Here is a 7,237-nt window from a genome sequence, read left to right as displayed (position 1 = left end):
AGTACTATCCCTGGGACATTTGAGGTTAGAATCAAGCGCATCTCTTTGTCTTTGGCTATGTTTGGTTTAGTTTCTGTGTTCAAAAAATTACTTTAGAAATTTTTTTCCCAAAAGATAAGGCTTGAATCCGATACTTTTGAATAAGGACAGAAAGATTATGGGAATTTTTTCTGAAATAAAATAAAAAATTATTTTTTTTTCAAACCTAATATTCCAACTTTTAGGAATGCAACTTTTTTAAGGTGAAAGTGAGTTTGTCGCATCCGGGCAAACTTCTTTTAAATTTTCAATAATTCTCATTTTTAATCTATTATCATCATCTCCAACAGTACATAGGAGTACATAAAAGTACACAGACAACAAGCATAACTTTTTCAATGTCGCCGGCACTAATGTTTAAACTCTGCTATTGAAGTACTGATGCGTGAGCATCTTTTCTATGTTTCCCTAGCAAATTTGCATCTAATTTGTTGAGTTTAATAAAAAAAATTAATTATATTTTAGGCAATATGGATGCTACTTTGAGTCTTTTGCAATTTTGTTTATTTTAGGTAGTATTCGACTGGATTTGATGGAGTTTCTGCAGCTCAAGAATTAAAGGAGACAGCAGCGAGGAGCGACGCGTGCGCGTGACTGACGCGTACGCGTGATTTGGAGCTATCCACGGCGACGCGTGCGGATGACTGACGCATACGCATGATTTGAAGATTTGCTCAGCGACGCGTCTGCATGACCGACGCGTCCGCGTGACTTGCGAAAAAGACCATCGACGCATACGCGTGACTGACGCGTACGCGTGTGACATGCGCCACGTGCAGAAAATGCAGAAAACATTGGGGGGTGATTTTTGGGCCCCATTTCAGCACCCAAGTTAGGCGCGGATCCAGTGAAGTCAAGTGGTCCCCACGCTACAAGACCACGGAGTAGTTAGTTAATTCTGATTTAAATTCAAATTTGATTTTAAAATAGGAAAAGATATTATCTTAATTTTAGATATTAGATTTTAAATTAATTAATATTAGTTATAAAAAGGAGAGATTTCTCTTCTATTAAGAGGTTCCATTAGGGGGATTCCATTAGGAAATTCTATACAAATTTACATTCCACATTCCATGAGCAACTAAACCTCCACTGTTAAGGTTAGGAGCTCTGTCTATTTGTATGGATTGATTCGTTTGATCTTTCTAATTTAATCCATGTTTTGATTTATATTTCAATAAATGTTTTTGCTCTTTATTTTATGAATATGGGTGGAATGGAAGTATGACCCATGTTCTAATTGAGTTCTTGTAAAACTTGGAAAAGCTCTTTACTTGAACAACAACTTGAAAACATATTATACTGAATTTCTAATTGTTTGTATTTAACGGGATACATGGCATATAATCCCCTTATTTTCGGATAATTAGGATTCTTTTAGCATATAAACTAGAAATTGATCATCACCCTGTAATTGGAATTAATTGACCAAGGAATTGGCAGTTAATGAATTTTGGAGGAGACTAGGAAGGTCTAAGGAATTAGGGTCTAGTTACATATAGTTTGCCATGAATTAAATCTTGCATGATTAAAATAGTTAGTAAGAATAATCAATCTGGAAAAATAGATAACTCTGAAGTCTTAACTATTTTCTCAATATTTTATTCCCAACTTATTTATCTGTCTATCTTTAATATTTCAAATTTATGTTTAATGCTCTTTGAACTTCCAACACTATTTTCTGTTTGCCTGACTAAGCATATCACTCAATAATTGGTGCTTGATCCATCAATCCTCGTGGGATCGACCCTCACTTACTGATGAGCGGATAATTTATACGCTTTTGGCATCATTTTTAGGTAGTTTTTAGTAGGATCTAGCTACTTTTAGGAATATTTTCATTAGTTTTTATGTAAAATTCACATTTCTGGACTTTACTATAAGTTGTATATTTTTCTGTGATTTCAGGTATTTTCTGGCTGAAATCGAGGGACGAGCAAAAATCTGATTTAGGCTGAAAATGGACTGCTGATGCTATTGGATTCTAACCTCCCTGTACTCGAAATGGAGTTTATGGAGCTACAGAACTCCAAATGGCACGCTCTTAACGGCGTTAGATATTAGACATCCAGGGCTTTCCAGCAATATATAATGGTCCATACTTTTTTGGAGTTTAGACAACGCAAACTGGCGTTCAACGCCAGTTCCATGCTGCATTCTGGAGTAAAACGCCAGAAACACGTCATAAACCAGAGTTAAACGCCAAAAACACGTTACAACTTGGTGTTTAACTCCAAGAGAAGCCTCTGCACATGTAAAGCTCAAGCTCAGCCCAAGCACACACCAAAGTGGGCCCCGGAAGTGGATTTCTACACTTAGACTTATTTCTGTAAACCCTAGTAGCTAGTCTAGTATAAATAGGACTTTTTACTATTGTATTAAGGGGTCATTTTCCCTATTTTCAAATTCGTATCACATTTGGGGGCTGGCCATTTGGCCATGCCTGGACCATTATCACTTATGTATTTTCAACGGTGGAGTTTCTGCAGAACATAGATTAAGGGTGTGGAGCTCTGCTGTACCTCAAGTTTTAATGTAATTACTACTATCTTTTATTCAATTCAGCTTATTCTTATTCTAAGATATTCGTTGCAATTCAACATGATGAATGTGATGATCCGTGACACTCATCATCATTCTCACCTATGAACACGTGCCTGACAACCAATTCTGTTCTACCTTAGACGATCGAATATCTCTTGGATTCCTTAATCAGAATCTTCTTGGTATAAGCTAGAATTATTGGCGGTCACTCTTGAAAATCCAGAAAGTCTAAACCTTGTCTGTTGTATGCCGAGTAGGATTCAAGGATTGAATGACTGTGACGAGCTTCAAACTCGCGATTGTTGGGCATGGTGACAGACGCAAAAGAATCAATGGATTCTATTCCGACATGATTGATAACTGATAGATGATTAGCCGTGCTATGACAGAGCATTTGGACCATTTTCACTGAGAGGATGGGAAGTAGCCATTGACAACTATGATGCCCTACATACAGCTTGCCATGGAAAGGAGTATGAAGGATTGAAGGAAGGTAGTAGGAAAGCAGAGATTCAACAGGGACAAAGTATCTCCATACACTTATCTGAAATTCCCACCAACGATTTACATAAGTATCTCTATCTTTATTTTATGCTTTATTTATTATTAATTTTCAAAAACCTTTATAACCATTATAATCTGCCTGACTGAGATTTACAAGATGACCATAGCTTGCTTCATACCAACAATCTCCGTAGGATCGACCCTTACTCACGTAAGGTTTATTACTTGGACGACCTAGTGCACTTGCTGGTTAGTTGTGCGAAGTTGTTACAAAGTGTGATTCACGTTTGAGAGCGCTACCAAGTCTTTGGCACCATTTTGATGATCACAATTTCATGCACCAAGTTTTTGGCGCCGTTGCCGGGGATTGTTCGAGTTTGGACAACTGACGGTTCATCTTGTTGCTCAGATTAGGTAATTTTCTTTTCAAAAAGTTTTCAAAAATCTTTCAAAAATTTTTTCTTTGTTTTTGTTTTTCTAAATATTATTTTCGAATAAATCCAAAAAAAATTTCATAAAATCATAAAAACCAAAAAAAATATTTTTGTGTTTCTTGTTTGAGTCTTGTGTCAATTTTTAAGTTTGGTGTCAATTGCATGTTTTTTTTAATTTATGCATATTTTCGAAAATTCATGCATGGCGTTCTTCATGATCTTCAAGCTGTTCTTGATAAGTCTTCTTGTTTGATCTTTAAATTTTCTTGTTTTGTGTCTTTTGTTGTTTTTCATATGCATTTTTGCATTCATAGTATCTAAACATGAAAAATTTCTAAGTTTGGTGTCTTGCATGTTTTTCTTTTCTTGAGAATTTTTTAAAAACAAGTTTTGATGTTCATCTTGATCTTCAAAGTGTTCTTGGTGTTCATCTTGACATTTATAGCGTTCTTGCTTGCATCATGTGTTTTGATTCATAATTTTCATGTTGTGAGTCATTTTTGTGTTTTTCTCTCTCATCATTAAAAATTCAAAAAATAAAAAATATCTTTTCCTTATTTCTCTCATAAATTTCAAAAATTTGAGTTGACTTAGTAAAAAATTTTTAAAACTTAGCTATTTCTTATAAGTCAAGTCAAATTTTCAATTTTAAAAAAAAAATCTTATCTTTTCAAAATATTTTAAAAAATCAAATCTTTTTCATTTTTTATTATTATTTTCGAAAATTTTTAAAATTTGTTTTCAAAATCTTCTTCTTATCTTTATTTCAAAATTTCGAAACTTTACTAACAATTAATGTGATTGATTCAAAAATTTGAAGTTTGTTACTTTCTTGTTAAGAAAGGTTCAATCTTTAAATTCTAGAATCATATCTTTTAGTTTCTTGTTAGTCACGTAATCAAATTTTAATTTTAAAAATCAAATCTTTTCCAAAATATCTTTTTCAATTATATCTTTTCAAAATATCTTTTTTTCAAATTATATCTTTTTCAAATTTGATTTTAAAATATCTTTTCTAACTTCTTATCTTTTCAAAATTGATTTTCAAATCTTTTTCAACTAACTAATTGATTTTTTGTTTATCTCTTATCTTTTTCAAAACCACCTAACTACTTTTCTCTTTCTAATTTTCGAAAATCACTTCCCTCCTTTTCAAAAATTTTCTTAATTAATTAATTATTTCAAATTTTAATTTTAATTTTATTTCTTCTCTTAATTTTTGAAAATCACTAACCCTTTTTCAAAATTAATTTTGAAAATTCTGTCTCTCATCTTCTTCTATCTATTTATTTATCTACTAACACCTCTCTTCTACTCAAGAATTCGAACTCACTCTTCCCCCTTCTGTTTGGATTCTTACCTTTCTTCTTTTATTCTCTTATTCTTCTACTCACATAAAAGAATCTCTATACTGTGACATAGAGTATTCCAGATTTTCTTTATTTTCTTCTCTTTCATATGAGCAGGAACAAGGAAAAATGCATTCTTGTTGAAGCTGATCCTGAACCTGAAAGGACTCTGAAGAGGAAATTAAGAGAAGCTAAAATACAATAATCCAGAGACAACCTTACTGAAATTTTCGAACAAGAAAAGGATATGGCAGCCAAGCCCAACAACAATAATGCAAGGAGGATGCTTGGTGATTATACTACACCCACTTTCAAATTTGATGGAAGAAGCATCTCAATCCTTGCCATTGGAGCAAACAATTTTGAGCTGAAACCTCAACTAGTTGCTCTAATGCAATAGAACTGCAAGTTCCATGGACTTCCATCAGAGGATCCCTATCAGTTTTTGACTGAGTTTTTGCAGATCTGTGAGACTGTTAAGACTAATGGAGTAGATCCTGAAGTCTACAGGCTCATGCTTTTCCCTTTTGCTGTAAGAGACAGAGCTAGAACATGTATGGACTCACAACCTAAAGATAGCCTGGACTCTTGGGATAAGCTGGTCACGGCCTTCTTGGCTAAGTTCTTTCCTCCTCAAAAGCTGAGCAAGCTTAGAGTGGATTATCAGACCTTCAAACAGAAAGATGGTGAATCCCTCTATGAAGCTTGGGAAAGATACAAGTAGATGACCAAAAGGTGTCCTTCTGACATGCTTTCAGAGTGGACCATTCTGCATATATTCTATTATGGTCTATCTGAGTTCTCTAAGATGTCACTGGACCATTCTGCAGGTGGATCCATTCACCTAAAGAAAATACCTGCAGAAACTCAAGAACTTATTGACATGGTTGCAAATAACCAATTCATGTACACTTCTGAGAGGAATTCTGTGAATAATGGGACGCCTCAAAGGAAGGGAGTTCTTGAGATTGATGCTTTGAATGCCATATTGGCTCAGAACAAAATGTTGACTCAGCAAGTCAACATGATTTCTCAAAGTCTGAATGGATGGCAAAATGCATCCAACAGTACTAAAGAGGCATCTTCTGAAGAAGAAGCCTATGATCCTGAGAACCCTGCAATGGCAGAGGTAAATTGTATGGGTGAACCTTATGGAAACACCTATAATTCCTCATGGAGAAATCATCCAAATTTCTTATGGAAGGATCAACAGAAGCCTCAACAAGGCTTTAATAATGGTGGAAGAAATAGGCTTAACAATAGCAAGCCTTTTCCATCATCTTCTCAGTAACAGACAGAGAATTCTGAGCAGAGCTCCTCTAGCTTAGCAAATATAGTCTCTGATCTGTCTAAGGCCACTTTAAGTTTCATGAGTGAAACAAGGTCCTCCATCAGAAATTTGGAGGCACAAGCGGGCCAGCTGAGTAAGAAAATCATTGAAACTCCTTCTAGTACTCTCCCAAGCAATACTGAAGAGAATCCAAAAAGAGAGTGCAAGGCCATTGATATAATCAAAATGGCCGAACCTAGAGAGGAAGGGGAGGATGTGAATCCCAATGAGGAAGACCTCATGGGACGTCTCCCAGACAAGAAGGAGTTCCCTATTGAGGACCTAAAGGAATCTGAGACTCATATAGAGACCATAGAGATCCCAGTAAACCTCCTTCTGCAATTTATGAGCTCTGAAGACTATTCTTCCTCTGAAGAGGATGAAGATGTAACTGGAGAGCAAGTTGCTCAATATCTAGGAGCTATCATGAAGCTGAATGCCAAGTTGTTTGGTAATGAGACTTGGGAAGATGCACCTCCCTTGCTCATTAGTGAACTAGATACATGGGTTCAGCAAATTTTACCTCAAAAGAAACAAGATCCTGGTAAATTTCTAATATCCTGTATCATAGGCACCATGACCTTTGAGAAGGCTCTGTGTGACCTAGGGTCAGGTATAAAACTTATGCCACTCTCTGTAATGGAGAAACTAGGGATCTTTGAGGTACATGCTGCCACATTCTCATTACAGATGGCAGACAAGTCAGTAAGACAAGCTTATGGATTGGTAGAGGACGTGTTAGTAAAGGTTAAAGGCCTTTACATCCCTACTGATTTCATAATCTTAGACACTAGGAAGGAGGAGGATGAATGCATCATCCTTAGAAGACCCTTTCTAGCCACAGCAGGAGCTGTGATTGATATTGATAGAGGAGAGCTAGTCCTTCAATTAAATGGGGACTACCTTGTGTTTAAAGCTCAAGGATATTCCTCTGCAACCATGGAGAGGAAGCATGAAAGGCTTCTCTTAATACAGAGTCAAACAAAGCCCCCATAATCAAACTCTAAGTTTGATGTTGGGAGGCCACAACCAAACTC

At 35.6% G+C, this 7,237-nt stretch overlaps 1 non-coding gene across 1 annotated transcript; it reads right to left on the bottom strand.

Moving 5' to 3' along the window:
• Window positions 1-5,516: 5,516 nt before the first annotated feature.
• On the bottom strand, window positions 5,517-5,624 carry LOC127746150 (small nucleolar RNA R71). The gene has a single exon (XR_008007769.1). It is a non-coding gene; the product is annotated as a small nucleolar RNA R71 (small nucleolar RNA).
• Window positions 5,625-7,237: the final 1,613 nt, after the last annotated feature.

This window comes from Arachis duranensis, chromosome 3 (genome assembly GCF_000817695.3).
Source record: "Arachis duranensis cultivar V14167 chromosome 3, aradu.V14167.gnm2.J7QH, whole genome shotgun sequence".
Taxonomy (NCBI): Eukaryota; Viridiplantae; Streptophyta; class Magnoliopsida; order Fabales; family Fabaceae; genus Arachis; species Arachis duranensis.
This window is presented reverse-complemented; position numbering and strand designations above follow the sequence as displayed.